The sequence below is a fragment of the Anneissia japonica genome, unplaced genomic scaffold (genome assembly GCF_011630105.1).
Source record: "Anneissia japonica isolate Jap-2015-1 unplaced genomic scaffold, ASM1163010v1 scaffold288208_len475333_cov186, whole genome shotgun sequence".
Taxonomy (NCBI): Eukaryota; Metazoa; Echinodermata; class Crinoidea; order Comatulida; family Comatulidae; genus Anneissia; species Anneissia japonica.
In genome coordinates, this window is record NW_022728199.1 from 308,020 (window position 1) to 329,169 (window position 21,150).

The 21,150-nt window shown below is 33.2% G+C and overlaps 1 long non-coding RNA gene across 1 annotated transcript in view; it reads right to left on the minus strand.

Moving 5' to 3' along the window:
* Positions 1-19,820, minus strand: part of LOC117114039 — a 32,683-nt gene extending 12,863 nt beyond the window's left edge. Inside the window, exons 1-2 of the long non-coding RNA XR_004446288.1 lie at positions 19,761-19,820; positions 5,089-5,186 (exon numbers count right to left, since the gene is read on the minus strand). This is a non-coding gene — a long non-coding RNA (uncharacterized LOC117114039). The remainder of the gene's footprint in view (positions 1-5,088; positions 5,187-19,760) is intronic.
* Positions 19,821-21,150: the final 1,330 nt, after the last annotated feature.

Sequence of the window (21,150 nt, forward strand, 5' to 3'; positions counted from 1 at the left end):
AATAAACAGCCTTGACTGAAAGTTACACCATTTGCCTTAATCTTTTGTAAGCCTATACAGTAGCTGCCCAAATACTGCAAGACAAAGCCTATTTTTTTCTTTTTTTTTAAGTTATCTTTTACTATGTAGGTAGGAGGAAAAAAAACATTGAGCAATTCAACATGTCTTCTTTGTATTATTAAATGTGTTAACATTATTTATTGTTTTATTTATTTTTTATTTATTTTTACTTTATTTATTTAGGCACACAACACATGCACCAAAAATTATCAATAGCGAATATATCACTGTCCTACTTGTAGGTGACAATTCCTTGCACAAGACAAACATACACATCTCATGCTTTACACAAACTGAATCTCAATATGAAGTTTAGGGAGTGGAGTTGTGTTTTGGTTGTGAGAAAAAAATCCTGCAACACTGACAGGAATTGAACCCAGGACCCTAGGATTGGAAGGCAAGCATCTTAACCACCAAGAAATTCAACTCTACTTTACTTGACTTCACATTGGCAAATATACAATAACAATAAGATAAAAAAAAATGTTTATATTACTATTCGAGGTAAAATCTTTAAAAGTAAACAGATATTAATTGCTCATTTTGAAAGAATGATATTACGTAAACTCAGTGATTTACAAAGTTTTTAAATTGAAAATTCTGAAGCTAAATACAGCAAATTTTAGATTCAATAATCAAAAATATTTTTTTTTTAAATTCGAAAACATCAATATTTACGGGCGGCAGGTTTGCTAAACAAAGGTATAAAAAAGTTCTGGCCTTATCTGAGATTAATCAGTGGATATTTCGGTAAATATAGGAACAGTGTCATGCATCTCTTTGGTAAGGAAATATTTTCTATTGTCAATTAATTCTAATAACTTATACAATGTAAGCAATAAAATTGAAATTAACTTGTCAATGTATTGTCTGAACATAGATTATTTTCTAATCACCAGGTATCGATTACTAGTTGTAGTTAATGATGACACAATTAACAGGCAGGAAATGCGTGTACAGTATTGAACATTAATAAGATTTGGTTCTACAACATTTCACCACTCACTTGCTTCCTTGGGTGAGTGACATCTGATTCCACCACTCACTTGCTTCCTTGGGTGAGTGAAATCTGATTCCACCAGCTCACATGCTTCCTCGGGTGATTGACATCTGATTCCACCAGCTTTCAAGTCATCATTACCGGAACTTCCTCATGTGAAAGACATTTGTTTCCATGAGCTTCATCACCAAATGGTTTCTTTGGTGACAGGCATCAATTCCACAACCTTTCGACAATACCTGGTTTCCTCAAGTGACAGATTTGATTCCATAGGCTTTCATCACTTCCTGGATTCTTGAAGTGATAAACATCAATTCCACAACCTCTCAACACTACACTGCTTTCCTGAAGTGATACACACCTGATTCCAATGTTTTCATTCATACCTTTTCAGGTGATAAACATAGATTCCACAACCTTCCTACACTACCTGGTTTCTTAAGTGATAGATAGAGTAGGATTCATATCAGCTTCCAACTTGCTTATTCCATGGTCAAGTGATATGTACTTGTTGATTCCATCGTTTTCACCACTTCTACCTCCTTTCTTAAGTAAATAATGTTAAATTCCATCAGCTTTCACTACCACTACCTGGTTTCCTTCAGTGATTGATGATTGATTCCATCAGCTTTTATCTTTAACTAGCTTTATCATGTGATTGACATTTTTTAGAAGCTTTCCTCACTAAATGGCTTTTTAATGTGATTGAGAATGGATCCTATCAACGATCATCACTACCGTGGCTTCTTCATGTGATTGAGAATGGATCCCATCAGCTATCATCACTGACTTCTCATCTGACAGACATTGATTCCATCACTCTCCATCACTAATTAGCTCTGATGGACATATTTTATTACGCAAGCCTTCACCACTAGTGTGGTTGCATCATTAAGGTGATTATGTCACATCTCACCTGAAGACACATCCTTGTAGTGAAAAAATATGTAATTAATTACAAGTCATTAGTTTTTGTCCCTCTCTGATACCAGTTTCTAGAAACTGAATTTAATAATCAAACCAGTCCTATGCATCAGAGATCAATAAAATTTCTAATATACCTACCATGTCGTGTGACTGTAACAGTTGAGCCTGTTTATGCCAAGTTCTGAGACACCCCTACCCCCTAGAAATAAAAGCAGCGCAGATCTAGAGGTGACCAGCTAACAGTGAATCGTAACCACTGAGCTTGTTGTATTGGTTAATTTTACTAAAAAACCTCAAAAAGTCAACAGACAACTTAATTTTTATTTAAATGATCAAACAGTTTATTAACTTCCAATGAAAACCATGTTATATTAAAATATTTCAGCTTTTACTTTTTTTTTAAATGTTTTATAGTAAACTACAAAAATTCTTAAACTGATTACCACCGGCCAACTTGATGGTTACGATCAAGCGATCGTATCCATCAAGGACTTTCGAAAAAAACCACCAAACAGCGAGTGTTTATACCCTAATTATTTATGCCCATATTGGGTATTGAAAATAATTCAATTGACACTAAAGAAAACATGCAACGTCGAGAAGGGGAAGTATGAGGTGGTTTCTTGTGTATGCGAGCACTGTCTACTACCGGTACTTAATTGGACAGTAGGCCTACTTTCTAATGTCTTAATTAGTGAAGGTATCAATCAAGTTATTGACAACATTTTTATGTACCACCCCTAATTACTATTAATTGCAAGGTATTTATATACGTATGTTGGCCCTGTGCAGCGGTCACAAAGAGCCAAGAAAACCGCTTTCTAATTGGTTCAACAAAACAGATAATTTTCCTACGATAACTGCTATTTACAGACACACGATTGGAAATTGAAAATTTTTTTTTAGATGTACAGTATGTGCATGTAGGTATGTATTAATATACACTTTAAACAGATTTACCATGTAGGTGTATGTTTTTCATATCTATGCTCAGGCGAGACTTTTTTTATACCTTGTTTAGTGAACCCGCCGACTGCAATATTGATGATTTCGAATAAAAATAAAATTTTATTTTGGCTAATTAATTAATGACTTGCCGCCATGAAAAACTGGAAATTTCAGAAAAAAATAGAAGTATTTTAAAATCTTTATTACAGTTCACCCTCACTGCCTTGAAATCTCCAAAGATATGTACATTTCTTCCTAATTATATAAATTTGAAGCATTTAGCGATTCTATTTTACATTGACCAATAAAATTTTATTTTTATTTTCTTCTCCATCTGGATGATTTTGGCAAAACTATTTGCTAAATGAGAAAACATAATTTTATTTTTATTTTTATTCCAAACACCTGGCGGTCAGAGTGTTAAACTTGTGATCGCGATTTTGAGTCACATGCTTACCACTTTCAGACGGCCATGCTTACATACCCCAACTTACATTGTTGACAGGCTGTAAAAGTAGCTCACACTATGTTTCAGCCCTGTGCAAAAATGATCCATCAAATGCTGCAACCACTGACTGGCCCATTGGGATGTACAGTTACTAGGGCTATGTTGCTGATATTTGTGCTTTACGAACTATGTGGCTATTGTTTGCCATTTTTTTTTTTTTACTTTTTATTTCATTTACTTTGAGAACGCAACAATTATTGTTGAGTGCCACCGTTTCGAAGGTGTATGTTCAAATAAATAAAATAAAAACTACAAACAAAAGTTGATAAAGCAACTTCTTAATCAGTCATACCAACAATAGGTTTCTCTTTAACATAATAAAAAACTTAACAAAGTAACACTTTTAAAATAAAGAAAAACATAAGTTATTTTAGTAAACTCTTAGTCTTAGAATAAAGTAAGCTTCACAAGTGGAAAACAGCTGACCACATGTCTTAGTCAACCAAATGGAAGAAATGGTGTACAGTACCATCTGATCACAATATTACTGTGTAGGCTATACCATGGGCATGTACTTACATAAAGATTAGCACTTAAATCATGCCCAACTAGCAATGGTGAGGGCTAATTCTTGGGCATGAACTTACACCAGGTAAAATAAAAAATTACAAATACAACAAGGGAGTGTACTCCTGTTTGTTACCTTGGAAGTCGTTGCCATCATCGTTATGGGGAGTGCCCACTATGTACTGTATGGGTTTACAAAAAGTGCGCCCGCTTCTTTGGTATTGATGATAAAGAAAAATTAAGGAAATCTACCAACGCCGCACTCTACAAATGTACTGTAATGTTGGAAACCAACCATGCACGGTGCAGCACTGGGTAATCCAACGGCAGCGGGCGTCCTCCAGTGGCTGTGTATGGTGTATACTTTGTTTACGCCCTCAATGAGCGTAGTAGGCTCTCTTGTTCTATAAATACACTTTGCTAAATTATTATTATTTAGATCTACTTAAAAGTACAATTGTCCATGTACAATAACAGATCCCCATTACGTACCCCACCATCCGAACAGAGTTCCTAATGATATGAAAATGATCGATATTTCTTGCTTTATACAAAGTTTATGTCAATTTATTGGTTTAAATGTTTTCTTTCTTAGCAGATGTATATATGATTTTATATTATTCCTGAAGACTTTTAATTTTAAGTGTTTTTTAGTAATGACATCATTGCTGCAAATTGAGTTTGTAAAATTGAGTTTGTAATTAGGAGGTTCGTAATTAGGAAATATCACTGTAGTTCATCAATGCGATATAGTGGTGACTAAGGTTCAATTATGTTCCTGTTATCTTTGGATTTATCATGTTGACAGATATAAGGCCTATAAAAAAATCAACCTAGTTTTCAACAAGTTGTTTATCTTTTGTAATGTTCTTTATGCCCAGCAGACAACATGTTCTAGTCAATGTGGTCCGGATGATTGGTGGCAGATGGGTTATGTTTTATACCATCCTGTGTGTCTCACAGGTCAGAGGTCAGTGAACATACCTCCAATTTAAAACTTGTCAATCAGTTGTTCTATCGGAAGCACCAAAGAAACCAGCATTTACTAGGAGTATTTACTCTAAAGTAGATTTATATAAACTGCTTTTGACTACTCAAAAGAATTACACGGCAATAAATAAAGCAAACTCTGACCTACCCATATGTCAGCAGATCAGGTACACCGTAATTAGACTTGTCATGGTGGATCTGAACACCTCCCTCATGTGTTGGATGAAGTGATGGGTAGCCGAGATCCTGAAACACAAATATACAGATTATAATTTAAATGGTTTGTACAGCCTAATACACATTGATAATGTTGTAATTGAAAAAGAAAAGTAAATACAGGCTCAATCAGGAGACTTTCAACATAAACATACATGTTTATGCACAATTTAAACAAATTACATCCCCTAAAAGTTGTAGGGATTTTGTTTAAGTCTTTAACAAAATTTTCCTTTCAAGTTCAAACATACTGCTAATAATGAATATACTGTACTCCACAATTTAAGATCATATACAGTACATATTTGACTTTCATTTAATGCCTATAGGATTTACTGTTTTAATTTTTTTTTAATCGCATTTTATCATGTTTTTTTATGTGCATATCTCTGTATTTCAACTCTGCAAATACCAAAAATAAAGAATCTAGAGTCATTTCTACATCTCAAACTCTATGAAAGTACTGTATCATGTGGAAAACGAATAAACAAGCCAACTATGTGCAGTGCAGCACTGGGTAATTCAATGGCAGCGGGCGTCCTTTAATAATAATAATAATGAAAACTTTTAAAGCGCCGGTATTCGTTTAAAGAAAACGCTCATGGCGCCCCTCCACAAGAACCTTAATGAGTGTACTAGGCTCTCTTGTTCTATACTCTTTAGTAAATTATTATTATTTAGATCTATTAAAAAGTACAATTGTCCATGTACAGTAACATCTACCAATTACGTTCACACTATTAAACTGTGACAAATACATGTGATATGCCCATATTTGGGTGTAATTAATATGATATCATCATGTATGTTTGTTGTGGTATGTTGCCGGTAGTCCACTCGAGCGGCACAAGTGGGGGTGCCCTTTGAACATATACCAACCCATGCAAAAAGTGGACGCGATAACTTGCACTTGGCATAGTCAATAAAAAGTGCTGTCACAGTGCCGTCGACAAGTTTATTATTCGTCCCCTAATATTTTCCTGTCAATTTATTAGACACATCATTTTGATGATATGATATGATTAGATACAATTTCAAAAAAGTATGTTTGTATTTATGTAAACTTGTTTTGGCACATGGGAAGGAACCTTAAAAAAGGTCTGGCAGTCAACATGTTAAACAAAAGATTAAGAGGTAAAATCAATTTTATCATCACAGCAAAAAATATGGTAGTTAATTTACATGGTAAACGAAAAAAGTACCAATTTTTTTAAAAGGGTAGTGTAGAATTGCTGTTGGCTGCAAGCCAAACAAGATCATAACTTTGGAAGTTAGCGGATGATTAAACAACGGTTGTAATAACTGATGACACCGTTCATTTATCTTCGCAAATTGTGTCACCAGAGTCTACATAAACAACATCAACTGAGAGTTATAGCAGGGGGAGTAAATTAGTCCCCAGTAGCATTGGTAAAACAAAGGGTTAAGAATTGTGAAGATATGGGAAGATACAAAACAGGTGTGTAGCAGTGAAGATTTACTGTGTTCATAGGTTTACGGTTAAAAAGTTGCTGCCAAAAGATCAGTTAATTAGATTACTGATTTCAGGCACTAAATTCACTAGTAATCGAGTACAGATGCATTTTGTACAATTGTCAAAAATTTCCGAGGGACTGGGAGAAGTTCATGGGGGATATATAATGTAGGAGTGGTTAACCAACATCACTAATTAAAATTTATGGTCGTGTTTGGATAATTTTTTTTAAATTATCTTGACTTTGGCAAGAAAACATAAGTGCTGTTAGTGGTTTTACCAGCTTTGCAGAAATGGGTTTAACATTTCACAAGTGAAAAATAACACACATAAAACCTACTACTTACTTGGTCTTGCTAAACACAATACCTTTGTTAAATGTTAGTTATTACATAGATTACAGTTGATTAACCAATATCACCAAGCAAACTTTATTGTTTTATTTTAATAAATTTTTAAAAATCATCTTGACTTCGGCAAGAAAACATAAGCCCTGTTAGTGGTTTTACCAGCTTTGCGGAAAACCATTCACAAGTGAAAAACAATACACATACTGTAAACCTACTTTTTACTTTGTCTTGCTAACACTTACAATGTCTTTTTTTAAAATGTTAGTGACTTCACAACCTGCCAACAGTGCTTTCTTGCCAAAAAGAAAACCATCTTGACTTTGGCAAGAAAACATAAGCCCTGTTAGTGGTTTTACCAGCTTTGCGGAAAACCATTCACAAGTGAAAAACAATACACATAAACCTACTTTTTACTTTGTCTTGCTAACACATACAAAGTCATTTTTTAAATGTTAGTTACGCATAGATTACAGTGGTTAAACATCTACAAGTAAAATTGATGGTTGTTTTGGATAAATTAAAAAAAAAAATTATCTTGATTTTGGCAAGAAAGCACTGTTGGCAGGTTGTGAAGTCACAGCTCTTGCTATGTTTCAGCTCTAGGTGCGAATATTTCATGGCTTTATAAATTAAATAAATATTGTGGCCTGATATACCAAGATATACACACACAAAAAAAGAGAAAAAATTGCTATAGCAATAGTGGTTTTACCAGTTTTGCACATATTGGTTTAACATTTTTCAAATGAAAAAGGATACACATACTGAAGCTACTTTATATTACTGCACGCTTGATCTTGCTAAAACATACAATGTCTTTGTTGGTTGACACAGATTCCAAAAGAAAAACACACATATTTTATGAACCTTAAAGGTCCTGAGAAATTCTAGAGCAACCCTCAGTAGTTTGAAGTAGCAGGATCCAGGGGCCAGATTTATCAAACTAGAAATCAGCTTAAAGTCCATTTTTTTTTTTGCTTAATTCAAATTTATCAATATTGCTTAGCTTAAAAAATGCTTATAATTAAAAAGTTGATTGCACGCATGCACCAATTTAGACGATTTTTAAGCCAAGATTTTGCTAAGATGGTTTGACAAATCAGCTTAATATTTATTTGCTTAGGAACATCTGAACCTTTTTTACTTAAGGCTGGAGTAATAAGCATGCAAAAGCAGGTCTAAGAGACCTTTGTGCTACTGTATCATAATTACGACATAATAATCCTTAGACGACATTTTTTTTTGTACCATGTTTTGCAAACATGCTGCCCTCCAATGTTGATAATTTAGAATAAAAATAAAAATTTTATTTTTTTGCCAATTAACCGCAAAAAACAGAAAATTTCAGAAAAAAATTAAAAAGTTTTTCTTTATTTTTATTATACCTGCCGCTGCCTTGACATCTCCAAAAATAAAATATGTATACTTCTTCATAATTATATAAATTTAAGGCATTCAACCATCCCATTACTTAATACTACCCTGTTACTTACATTCAACAATCACAATTTATTATATTTGATCCTCCACGGGATATTTTTCCCAAAACTATTTGCTACACAAGAAAAAAAAAATTTTTTTTTTCCGCCCGCCTCTGACAACCATTAAAAAATATAAGTTCGCGAAACAAGGAGGAAAAACATTCTTTCCTCAGGAGTGATGTTTTGCCCTACCTGACGTGTTATAGTATCGAATACTCAGTACGTTCCCAAATGCAAGTGAAAAAAAATTTGCAAGTGATTTTTGTGGGAATCGAAGCCACTGTCTCCAGATAACTAGTCTGGCGCCATAATAATCCTTAGGAAAAGAGTATTGTGGAGCAAGAAAACATAAGTGCTGTTAGTGGTTTTACCAGCTTTGCAGAAATGGGTTTAACATTTCACAAGTGAAAAATAACACACATAAAACCTACTACTTACTTGGTCTTGCTAAACACAATACCTTTGTTAAATGTTAGTTATTACATAGATTACAGTTGATTAACCAATATCACCAAGCAAACTTTATTGTTTTATTTTAATAAATTTTTAAAAATCATCTTGACTTCGGCAAGAAAACATAAGCCCTGTTAGTGGTTTTACCAGCTTTGCGGAAAACCATTCACAAGTGAAAAACAATACACATAAACCTACTTTTTACTTTGTCTTGCTAACACATACAAAGTCATTTTTTAAATGTTAGTTACGCATAGATTACAGTGGTTAAACATCTACAAGTAAAATTGATGGTTTTGGATAAATTTAAAAAAAAATTATCTTGATTTTGGCAAGAAAGCACTGTTGGCAGGTTGTGAAGTCACAGCTCTTGCTATGTTTCAGCCCTAGGTGCGAATATTTCATGGCTTATAAATTAAATAAATATTGTGGCCTGATATACCAAGATATACACACACAAAAAAAGAGAAAAAATTGCTATAGCAATAGTTGTTTTACCAGTTTTGCACATATTGGTTTAACATTTTTCAAATGGAAAAGGATACACATACTGAAGCTACTTTATATTACTGTACGCTTGATCTTGCTAAAACCTACAATGTCTTTGTTGGTTGACACAGATTCCAAAAGAAAAACACACATATTTTATGAACCTTAAAGGTAATTCTAGAGCAACCCTCAGTAGTTTGCAGTTATAAAGGATCCAGGGGCCAGATTTATCAAACTAGAAATCAGCTTAAATTCGTCTTAAGTCCATTTTTTTTTTTTGCTTAATTCAAATCTATCAATATTGCTTAGCTTAAAAAATGCTTATAATTAAAAAGTTTATTGCACGCATGCACCAACTTAGACGATTTTTAAGCCAAGATTTTGCTAAGATGGTTTGACAAAACAGCCTAAAGTCAGGCTCCGGAGAAAAAAAAAAGTTGTTTTTCGTCAAACAACTTTTTTCTGTCTCAGAAAAATCAGTTCTACAACATATCAAAAAATTTTTTTTCCTCCGGAGCCTGACTTTAAGATATTTGCTTAGGAACATCTGAACTTTTTTTACTTAAGACTGGAGTAATAAGCATGCAAAAGCAGGTCTAAGAGACCTTTGTGTTACTGTATCATAATCACGACATAATATTCCTTAAGCCCTGTCCAGACTATCAAATTTTATTTGACAAAAACATGTGACATGCCTAAATATGGTCATAATGACATCACATCATGAACATATATAGGCACATCATGACTATATATGGGCATACAACAGTTTTTTTGTCAAAGAAAATTTGATAGTCTGGATATAGCTTTAGACGAGACATTCATTTTGTACCTTGTTTTGCAAACCTGCTGCCCTCCAATATTGATAATTTAGAATAAAAATAAAATTTTATTTTTTGCCAATTAACCGCAAAAAATAGGAAATTTCAGAAAAAAATAAAAAAGTTGTTCTTTATTTTTATTATGCCTACTGCTGCCTTAAAATCTCCAAAAATAAAATATGTATACTTCTTCATAATTATATAAATTTAAGGCATTAACCATCCCATTACTTAATACTACCCTGTTACTTACATTCAACAATCACAATTTATTATATTTGATCCTCCGTGAATATTTTTCCCAAAACTATTTGCTACACAAGGAAAAAAAATATATTATTTTTTTTTCCGCCCGCCTCTGACAACCTTTAAAAAATACAAGTTCGCGAAACAAGGAAGAAAAACATTCTTTCCTCGGGAGTGATGTTTTGCCCTACCTGACGTGTTATAGTATCGAATACTCAGTACGTTCCCAAATGCAAGTGAAAAAAAATTTGCAAGTGATTTTTGTGGGAATCGAAGCCACGGTCTCCAGATAACTAGTCTGGCGCCATAATAATCCTTAGGAAAAGAGTATTGTGGATGTTTATATTTTTCAAGTGCTGTATGGATGACCGGGCTCACGCAACTGCCACTTTAAATACAAGAGGACATATCTTTTCATAACCCTCTGGAGCCATTAATCAGTTGCATCACTGAAGCTCGCTATCAACAATAACACAACAGGAGATACAAGTACACATGAGATACTGTATGTAATAAAAAGCCTATACATCCACTGATTAACAAGCATATTCTGTCACACTAATAACAAAGACAATTTTGAAGTTGCTCTTTTTTTGTTGTTTTTTTTACGGTAACCAAAATGTCTGAAATACCCCATCCATTTTTTTCTTGTATTTGAATGGACATGTATTTTATTTATTTTTTCAGTAAGTATTGTTTACTTGTTTTATCCAATATTTTATGCTATGTTTTAAACTGATTGCCATAAAGATCTATTTGAATTCAGAATTTTGTTAGCATTTCATTTTTATATCGAACTAGAGCTGGTTTTAATGATTATGATACATAAATGATGCAATACGGAGAGCCGTTCTGATAGCACTTGCACTCATAGTTATCCTCAGGTTATTGTACTCTCAATGTAATGTTATTGTTGTATTGTAAAAATTGAATAAAATTTTTAAAAATAAAAAATAAACAGGTTTATCTCCAAGCACTGGTTCATAAAAGGATTCCAAAATAATAAAATATTTATTTTAGTATAAGAACAAACAGAAGCCAATCAGATGAAAATATCATATCATATCATCCATATATAATTTATTTCGTCGATAAAACATATAAAATACAAAGACAAACAAGAAAGAAATACAACACAAAAAAGTGTCTGGACTGGATTGCTCAAAAGCAGAAACAAGTTCACTGTCAGGAAGCTTTCCGTGTTAAATCAAAAAGTTTTATCAGAAAAACAAGAAATGTCTGACCGGGGTCTTTATACAGATATTTAACTAATATTTTCTGGCAATAAACAAGCAAAATTATGTTTGATTACATCTCTTTAGGACTTTTTACCTTGAACAACAAAAACAAAGAGAGATGTTGAGGACTGATTAAGCACAACACCTGGGTACATAAAATTAATCTTGGTGCCTTAAAAAGTGCAATTTTAATTTTCTTTCTTCAGCAATTTTCCTCATCTGTCGAACTGTCACCGAAAGTAAAGGGCTGGTAAAGTATTCCCAACTACTGATGAAAACAGTTACAGGGGCCCCCGAAGTCTCCTAGTCCAATTTCTACTATCCAAGAAACAAATTTCAGGCCCCGATAAAAAAAATTATTAGTTTACCACCATATCTAGGCTGCAAATGTGATGAGGAAGGCTTTTTATTTTTATTTTTATATTTTGCTAAAGCCAAATCACCCTTGTGTATTTTGCTGGTGCATTGATATTCAAAGAAAAATACATGATTAAGATACTACAAAAAATATCTACTATTTACTAAAAAAAAATTTTTCTAATTCATTTTTTTTTTTCCAAAATGTTTTTTTTTTTCACCGAAGACATGCAGGCGAGGGTGATACTCTAATAAATTTTTTTATTAGGCCTATATGTGGCAAAGACAAGCCAAACCAGTCATTCGTTGCAAAAATAGATTTTTAGTTATTAATACAGGGTTAAACAGTAAAATGATGTAATTTTGTAATGTATTGTAGTTGTTTTTGTGTAGCACCTTACACAATCAGCAGAGAGCTATAAAATGGTAAAAGAATCATTCATAACAATCATAAGAAGTTACAGGGGTTTAAACATACAGCTGCTTAAAGAAAAATATTTGAGAAATCAACCTTCGAAGTTTACGATTTCCGGCATTTCTTAGGCAGAAACCATCACCAAATCGTTATAAATCGTTGTTGAAACATTGAAAATGGGAAAATAACAGCATAGCACGATGTACGATATATATAAAGTTTAGTTTAGTGTAATAAAATAGATTTCCCAAAATTTTGAAATTCCAGCTTGTTTTAGCCATTATCTCCGAAAAAAGGATTTGCAACGAGTGACTGGTTTGGCTCGTCCTTGCCAAATATGTTTAATTTTTTTTTGTGACTGTAGAAACAGAGCTAATTAGGCCCATATTTGTTGTTCTTTATGTAGGTCACAATAAAAAGATTTACACCAGGTCAACACTTTAAAATCAGCTGTCTTCTTGATTCGGTTCATTTGCCAGAAATTGGGCATAAAAAAAATAGTCGATCTTTCAAAAAATTACCTGTGGCACAAAACCAGATACTTGCCTCAAACAGGTGTCCTTGTGATTTGATAACCAGCCTGTACCATTGCTCATAAAATGGACACGCGTCACTAAACATGAATTTTATGTCTATCATAATAAAAACACATGTTTACCAGCGTTTATTTTACATTTTTGCCAATCTCTAACAGAATTTTTATTGGGCACCTTTGATTTATGCAGAGGGTGTTGGAATTATTTTTCATAATTGCTAATAAAAAGAAATTAACTTAATCATAAGGATCCGGTTCGAACATTATTAAATTCTTAAATTATTTGACAAATTTAGTATTAATACTAATAGAAATCTTTTATAAATGATAATACCGTCTGGTTAGTAGGAGTATGTAACTTTATTGTTCCTCTTTTATACAGTAACAGAGGCACAACAGTAAAATATGTGCAACAACAAAAATTAGTAAACTTAATTAGTGCGGTTAAATAAGTCATGAAAATACTGCAAGTAGAACAAGTATAAATAATATAAAAGTAGTTTATAAAAAAAAGATAACAAAAATAAAATAATATATATATATATATATATCAAAATTCATATATATCATATATTATAAGAGTGAAGTATTATTTTAAATTAACATTACTTCATGTTAATTTACATATTAATCATGTAATAGAAAATTATTGAATAAATTTTGCTTTGTTCTTAATGTTTCTATGCGATAGTTAAAAATAATTTAACATGTTTATCAAAACCTTTATTCCCAATTATATATAATCAAAGGGGGTTATACATTTTGTTGTAAAAATTTAATATTCATAAAACAGTTTTAATATTTCACCATGTGATATTGAAAACTAAGTATCATTCTGGTATAGAAATTTCAACAACAAAAAAATGTGAAAAATATTTATTCTGGTGATAAAATAGGAAGGAAATATTTATGTTAAAAATAAACAAAATTTAAATTGAATCAACTTTAAAAAAAATGCAAAAACTTACGAAAAATACCAACATACAGTAACAACTCAAATAAATTGAAGAAACTAAATTTGCACTCTCACCGCAAAAAAAATACAAAATTCTCATAGGCAGAAACCAAATCATGAATTGAAGGTTTAACGATTAATGATGGTACATGGCTTTTTTTTTCTTTTTTTTTAAATTTATAGTGATAAACATGATCTCTCTTCTATTTAAACACTTCCTTTACTATAAAGAGTAACCTGCATTTTTTTTTTTTAAATCTTTTATGGAAAGCGTATACAAGCCACAGCATGGTACGCTCTGCCTAAATTTAATATGATTATGATTACAAAGTACAATATCTCTCAGATTTAGAGAACCATTGAAGTTGTGGTAAACAGAAAAAAAAAACATACGGACTGTTTGCAACAAAAAACCTACAAATATCAACAAAGTACTTTCTATAACAAGTAAATGTGATTTTGCAGTTTGATATCCAACATACAGTAACAGACAAAAACCAAAATCTGGCAGGCAATTGTAAGCATAAAAAACAAAACTTTAGGAGGCAATGAGAATATCTTGAAAAGTTTGGTGAAGTAGTTACGGTTTTGCTTCTCAAACTTAAGGTCAGAGTTCAATCATTCACTGGGAATTTCGCTTACATCTTTGGGCAAGACATTTTAAATGGTTATCTCTTTCCACCCAGGAGTATAAGTGGCTACCTGGTAGGCGCAACCACAAAATGTGTTGATTACAACGCTGCAACATATGTAATTCTCCCTAGCGAGCTGAGTATCTGACGTGATTGATCCAATGACCGGGGGTAATAATGTAAAGCGCTTAGAAGCCTTGTTGGTATGAGCACTGCAGTCTTACTATTTTTAAAACAGCAATATTAATCTGTTTGTTAATGATACACACCATTTTATCAGGTCTATTTGAACAGCGCCACTACCAATGAATCGCAACTTTTCGCTGGGAGACATCTAAGAGGTCCACCTTGTTGTTCGCAAATCTCTTTTTCCAGATATATCTTCTGTTTAGTAATTTTACTACAAAAAACACTGCAGGTTTTATGTGCCCCTATTTTCTTTCTTTTTTTCTTTTGTTCCATTTTGTTTAGTCTAGTAAACAAAACTAAAAAAACTTTAAAAACCTATTTTTAATAAGTTTTTTCTTTTTTTTATATAAACTATCTAAATGAAATACCAGTATTACAAAGCTAATTCTCTCCAGAATACCGCAGTTCACACACTATCATTATTATTCAAGTATTCAACATCAATATTTGGATAATAATAATGTAGCTTTGGCATTGTTCTTTTTACCAAATTTAAGACCATACACTTTTCCGAAATAAGTTCATGTTCACAGCCAGATAATTAATAATGCATCCTTTAAAATTTCACTCTTATGTGTAAAGTATTTTTAAAAGATTGGAAGGTCATTTTTTTTCTAAAAACAAATTTTAACCATGATAGATAATTAGGAAGTGAGGTGAGGGAAGCAAGATGGACATAAAAGATGAATCACCGAGTTTCCTTCTTTAATAGTCTCTGAATAATCACCTCAAAGGGTCAGGGCAAGTCTTATTGTTGCGGATGGTCAACAATAATTGTCGGCCTACTGGCCATTGTCAGACATGACGCATTGAGGATATGAAAATGGATGTTTTTCCTTTCTTCATAACTCGTCACATGTGAATGTAGAATCTTTTGAATCAAAGCTGTAATTATCTTTTAAATTAAGCATTACATAATATGCTTATTTTATTTTTTAATTTAATCAACATTTGTGAAGATTCATAATTTAATAATTGCAAGTTTTGATTGATGAATAACTGTGAAGCATTTTTAAGCAGACATTCAACTTGATTACTTTGTTCTAAAAATAAAACAAAAGTAATTGAAGGTCTGTCCAGATAACTTCTTTGACAAAAAACTGTCCATGTAGTCATTTATTTATATTTTCTTTATTCTGAAATGTACTGTCAATACAAATGTACTGATTTCTAAAGTGGTTCAGTTAAAAACAAAAGTAGATATAAAAATCAAATGATGTGCCTACATAAAATATATGATCATGACCATATTTAGGCATGTCTCCTTGTTTTGTCAAATACAATTTCGTAGTTTAGACTGGGTTTCTGTACTGTAGCTTCAATTCAATAAGCAATTATAGGATTAAACCTTGTTAAACTGTGATTATGTTAAGGATTAATTATGACCTCATCACTTGACCATCAAAGTAACTTTCTAATCCCAAACCCTGCACTAATTTTTAAGTAATAGTACTTACCTGTAGTTTCTTTAAACTGTTGGACAAAGGTTATAAAACTTTTACAAGATTTTAGAATGGAATAATTCTTTTAGGCCCTGTTTCATCATCGTAATTCCTACTTTTTCTGGTCTTGTTACTGCATCTAACTGGCTAAAATGGAGTCAAATGCAAGACTAATCTTCCAAATATTACCATCGTAACATGGAGGTATAAAAACAGATATAAAATAGGTATAAAAATATAAATATAAACATTTTTACACCTCCATGATCGTAATATGAGTTTGTAAAATGTTCATGAAAATCTTATTTCCCCATATTTAAATTTACGTTCCTTTACACTAACGTTTAGTAGTTTCATTGCAGTAGTAAATTCATGTGTTAAGGACAATTCTCACATACAACGAACATGATTAAAAAAATATAAAATGTGTATGTCGTACGTATAAGACGACTCTCTATGTTTCTGTCATAATTTGCTATTTTTGTCCCTAAAGAGACCCGCCCAGATGGCTGATCGTATCGTTAATTTACAGCGTGAAGACTTGCGAATTCCACAGAGATTTACTGCCAAAAATAACTTGTTACATCATGCAACAAACAAGTTTAAGCAAAAAGGGAAGAAGAACTTAAACAAATTCGGGAGACCAGGAGATAGTATGTAAATTCGGAGGACTCCAACTCGAATCGGGAATTTGGAACCTTTGTAATACCCTAGGCTAGGTAGAGTCTAAGCCACTCTAGGCAGTGATATAAGTGATGTGTGATCGTGTAACCTACTAGAACGTGTGAAAAGAGAGCAGACATTGCGTCTAGGCTTTGCTACTGTAGGCTGTACAAGCAGTGCATGTGTATGGTAACATATTCAAGATAGGCCAACGTGCATAAATTGGGAAAAAATTTTATTTCATTAAATTTAGCATTAAACTCTGTAAATATTCAACCTATTTTTATCATCTATACAGTAGTTACTCACATGAATGTGTTCTTTCCATTGAATTTATGTGAAACTATATTTGCAGTCAATTAAAGGATATAATTTTTTGTCTTCCTAGGCTAGATAGGCCCTAGGCCTATCTTTGAAAGAGCGGTTACAGGCAGAAATGATTTCAACTGTAGGCCTACATCATTAGTGTTACCCGACTAATAAAGGCCTAACACCAAAAACAAGATAGGTCTCTAGGCCTTACCTAGCCTACCGCTACTAGGTCAGGGCTACTCTAGGCCATAGGCCTACTACTAGTAGTTTAGGGCCTAACTAGTGTAGGCAGCAGGCTAGGCCAAGGCAAGGGCCGCCCTAGCCTAGGCTGCTTAGGTACTGTCAAAGAGTATAAAACTGCAAGAGGTCCAACTGCCGGGGATTCTTTCTTCTTTCTTCAAAAAGTACTACCCAAAAGGGGCGTGGCCCTTAAAAGAACGTAAAGTGCATTCATACCAAACGCGTGCTGCGTGTCTATGCTGGAATTCGAAACGCGGCACGCGTTTGATACGAACACCTTTTACGTTCTTATGAAGGAGACGCCCCTTCGTGGGAGTACTTTTAACGTTCCATTGCCTGTATACTGTACAAAATAAGGGCAGTCGGACTTTTTGCAGTTTTATACTCTTTGGTTGGATTCGGACGTAAACTCAATTACATGGGTAATCTACTAATAACCTCGGGGCTAAATGTGACGGTCGTTCGGACGAGTAAAATAACAATCCATTTACCCATTATTTTGACGGAAGTTACGTATTTTACAAGCTTTTGCAAGGTCTGAATTTTGAATAGTTCGTGACCTGAGTGATGACCCCGTGTCAAATTAGCAATGTTTTTGCGGCAATTTCAATACTTCATACACGAATTTACACTATTTCTGCTTACTTTTTTATACAATTTACTCATTTCCTTGCGATTATCCTAACAAATTGACGCTGAATTATGATTAACCCAGCCGCCCTAACTATCCTGACAACTTTTATATTGCTTCTCGACGATGGATTTGATCTAAACCAAGCTTTTCGATGAAGAAAGTACAGCAACGACAAAGACCACGACCAGTGTGGAAAGAAAGCTTGGGCAACAATGCGAAGAATCATTCAGCGTGGTCGCGAGCTTCTTTTTGTCCAGTGCACTCTGACCCGGCGTTGTTTACAATTCTGAAGGGTCAACTTGTGACCTGGGCCTTGTTACGAGTGATTAATTACGCCTTGAGGCAAGGTGTAATTGAAATATCCAGTAAAAAAGGTGGGTTTTTTGGCCAGATGTTTTTCGAATTTTCTATACCCAGGGGCATTATTTAATTGCCGCACGCGACCGCTCAGCTGGTGGTACCCAGTTAAATTTTACTCGTCCGAATCGGCCCTTTGGTACTGTAGCTAGATACAAAACCGATAGAGGGCGCTATAGATCGGCGATACAAACATCGCAATAGAAAATAGTGCCCCAAATCGATTTAGTAGAAGTTTTTTTAGTACAACCAATGTTTCGTCGATTTTCAATAATAAAAGGAAACCTTCGCTAGTTTTTTGGTTTAAATGTTTGTTTTCTTCAGTTTTTAAACTATAAAGATAAGTAAGTTTTAAATAATATTTCTGAGCATATTAATTGAAATAGATAGCATAAAATTCTATTGTCTTATCACATACTGCAGCTAGGCTCGGCTTGTACGAATAGAGGGTGCCCTCGTTAATTTGCAGCAGCTACACGCGGGGTAAACTATGTTTTCCCCGCTGGCCACCGTGTTGTCTGAGGCCAGCAATTAGGCCTAGAGTTATGCGATTTATTATACGTAGAATCTATAAGTTGATAAAAATTATTAAATCTAATATAAATATATATACTAAATTATAATCGTTAGTAATTGTCAATGTATTATTTTAACATGGCCTAAAATGCTACATAATTATACTGTAACTTATGTAAGGGACACACTTCTTGTATAATAATAAAAACAATTGCTTGGAATCAACTCCAGCAAAAAAACATATTTAAAATAGCAATATCTCCACTAATATTGGTCCGATTTACATAATTTTTGTTTTAAAATGCTTCATTCAGTTATGTCTTTCTATTAAAAATAAATAAAAAAATATTTGGGACATTTCATTTTTTTTTGTTTCTAGGGCCTAGGCCTAGCTAGCTTAGGCCTAGCCTAGCCCTACCCAATTTCAATAATTTGTTAATGTTGAAATACCAAGTTTTGTTAATTTTTATTTCAAAATGTATTTTCATAATACAATTTCATAGAATTGTAGGTACTGTAGGCCTTCTGTGGACCTCTACCTAGGCCTACAGTAGCTGCCAAGCTAGCTTATCATAAGCACTGCTACGACTTCCCCACTCTCGGCGTAGGCCTAATCCAAGATGGCAGCCTCCATGAATTGCATATTTTCAAAGATGTTTGTAAATATCTATAGTTTGGTACGTAAATAAATGTCTATTATGCTACAGAATTGGAGTTAATGAACAAAGGGTGTTACTGATTGATTATTATAATTTCTCATGATCAAGTATACATTTTATAAGGAAATACAATTGATAATACATACCATAGTTATTTCGACGTGGCTAGAGATACGATACCGTATCGGAACTTCCGATTGCTAAAGGTACGTATATAATATGACGTCATGATAAGCCAATAGAAATGTCGATACATGCGTGACGTCATTCTCCTTATTAGTGATGAGTGTGTGTGTGTGTGTGTGTGTGTGTTAGATTATTGAGAAGATCACTCGGCAAATCTACGCGCACGCAGCGCTATGCAAATGAACCAAGATCAAAGTTGCCGCAGCGCGTAAAGACCACTTGCGCGATGCCTTTGAAGTCCCATGTGTTCCCCGCCATCAAATTTTCAGCAGGCATAATTGACCAAAAAATTGAACATGACGAAATGGAGACCACCTCCTTTTCTCAATGCGCACTACATACTGTCAATCACTATGGCTGCGCAATCTTTTCTGTTTTGAAGCTGATACATTTATCTCTCATAAAATATCAAACATATTAATATTTCCCACCAAGAAAAGTTTCGAATTTAATGGAACATTTACATGACCTATAAAAGTATAGTATATTTCAACTTCAATTTTCATAAATTGGCCAAAATTCGCCAATGCTAATTTTAACAGATATTAATTAATAAATGATTAAGGATTATAATAAACTAAGTCATTTTAGGGTTAAAGAGGGTTAACTATTCGAAAAATGAATAAAAAATCTGAGTATTTTTCAGTTTTACTTAGCTTTATAGTCGAACCAGTAAATCTTTAGACAAAATTATAATGAACACAGAAGTAATTTTAACATAAATATTTTACGGAATCCGTTCCTGAAATATACAAGCGAGTGTATGCGCGTCCTGCGCATACACTCGCATGCGCAGAGTACTCTTATGTGACGTTATGTTTCAGATCTTATACCGTCAACATGCTGTTGACGGATGTAGTTGTCTTCCATACAGCCGTTGTTTAATGAGTCCATAACACCTGTTACAAAGCAATGGTCGATTTCCTTGGACTTTTTCCAGTAATTTCACACAAAAAAAAAATCGTCGAAGAACAACAAATGATATTAAAGGAGAGCCAGCATCCGCTTGTTCTGCACCCATGGGGCTTAAGGTGTTGCCCGTAACGAATATTAGCTGGCAACAATAATGACGAGAGACCCAGATGGACCGGGATTAGCCCATTGATGGCATAAAGTGACGAATGATTCATGAACGGTCAAAATGTGTTTTCCAAAAAGCAATTAATCTTAGGACTGAATCTAACTGTACAATCGGCTTGGTAAAGCCACAGACCTAAAATATAGGGTTTGTGGTAAAGTATGTAAATTTTATATGCCTATATTAATATTAATGGTTTCTATTATTATTATTAATATATATATATATACACACCTGTATATACATACATATATATATATATATATATATAT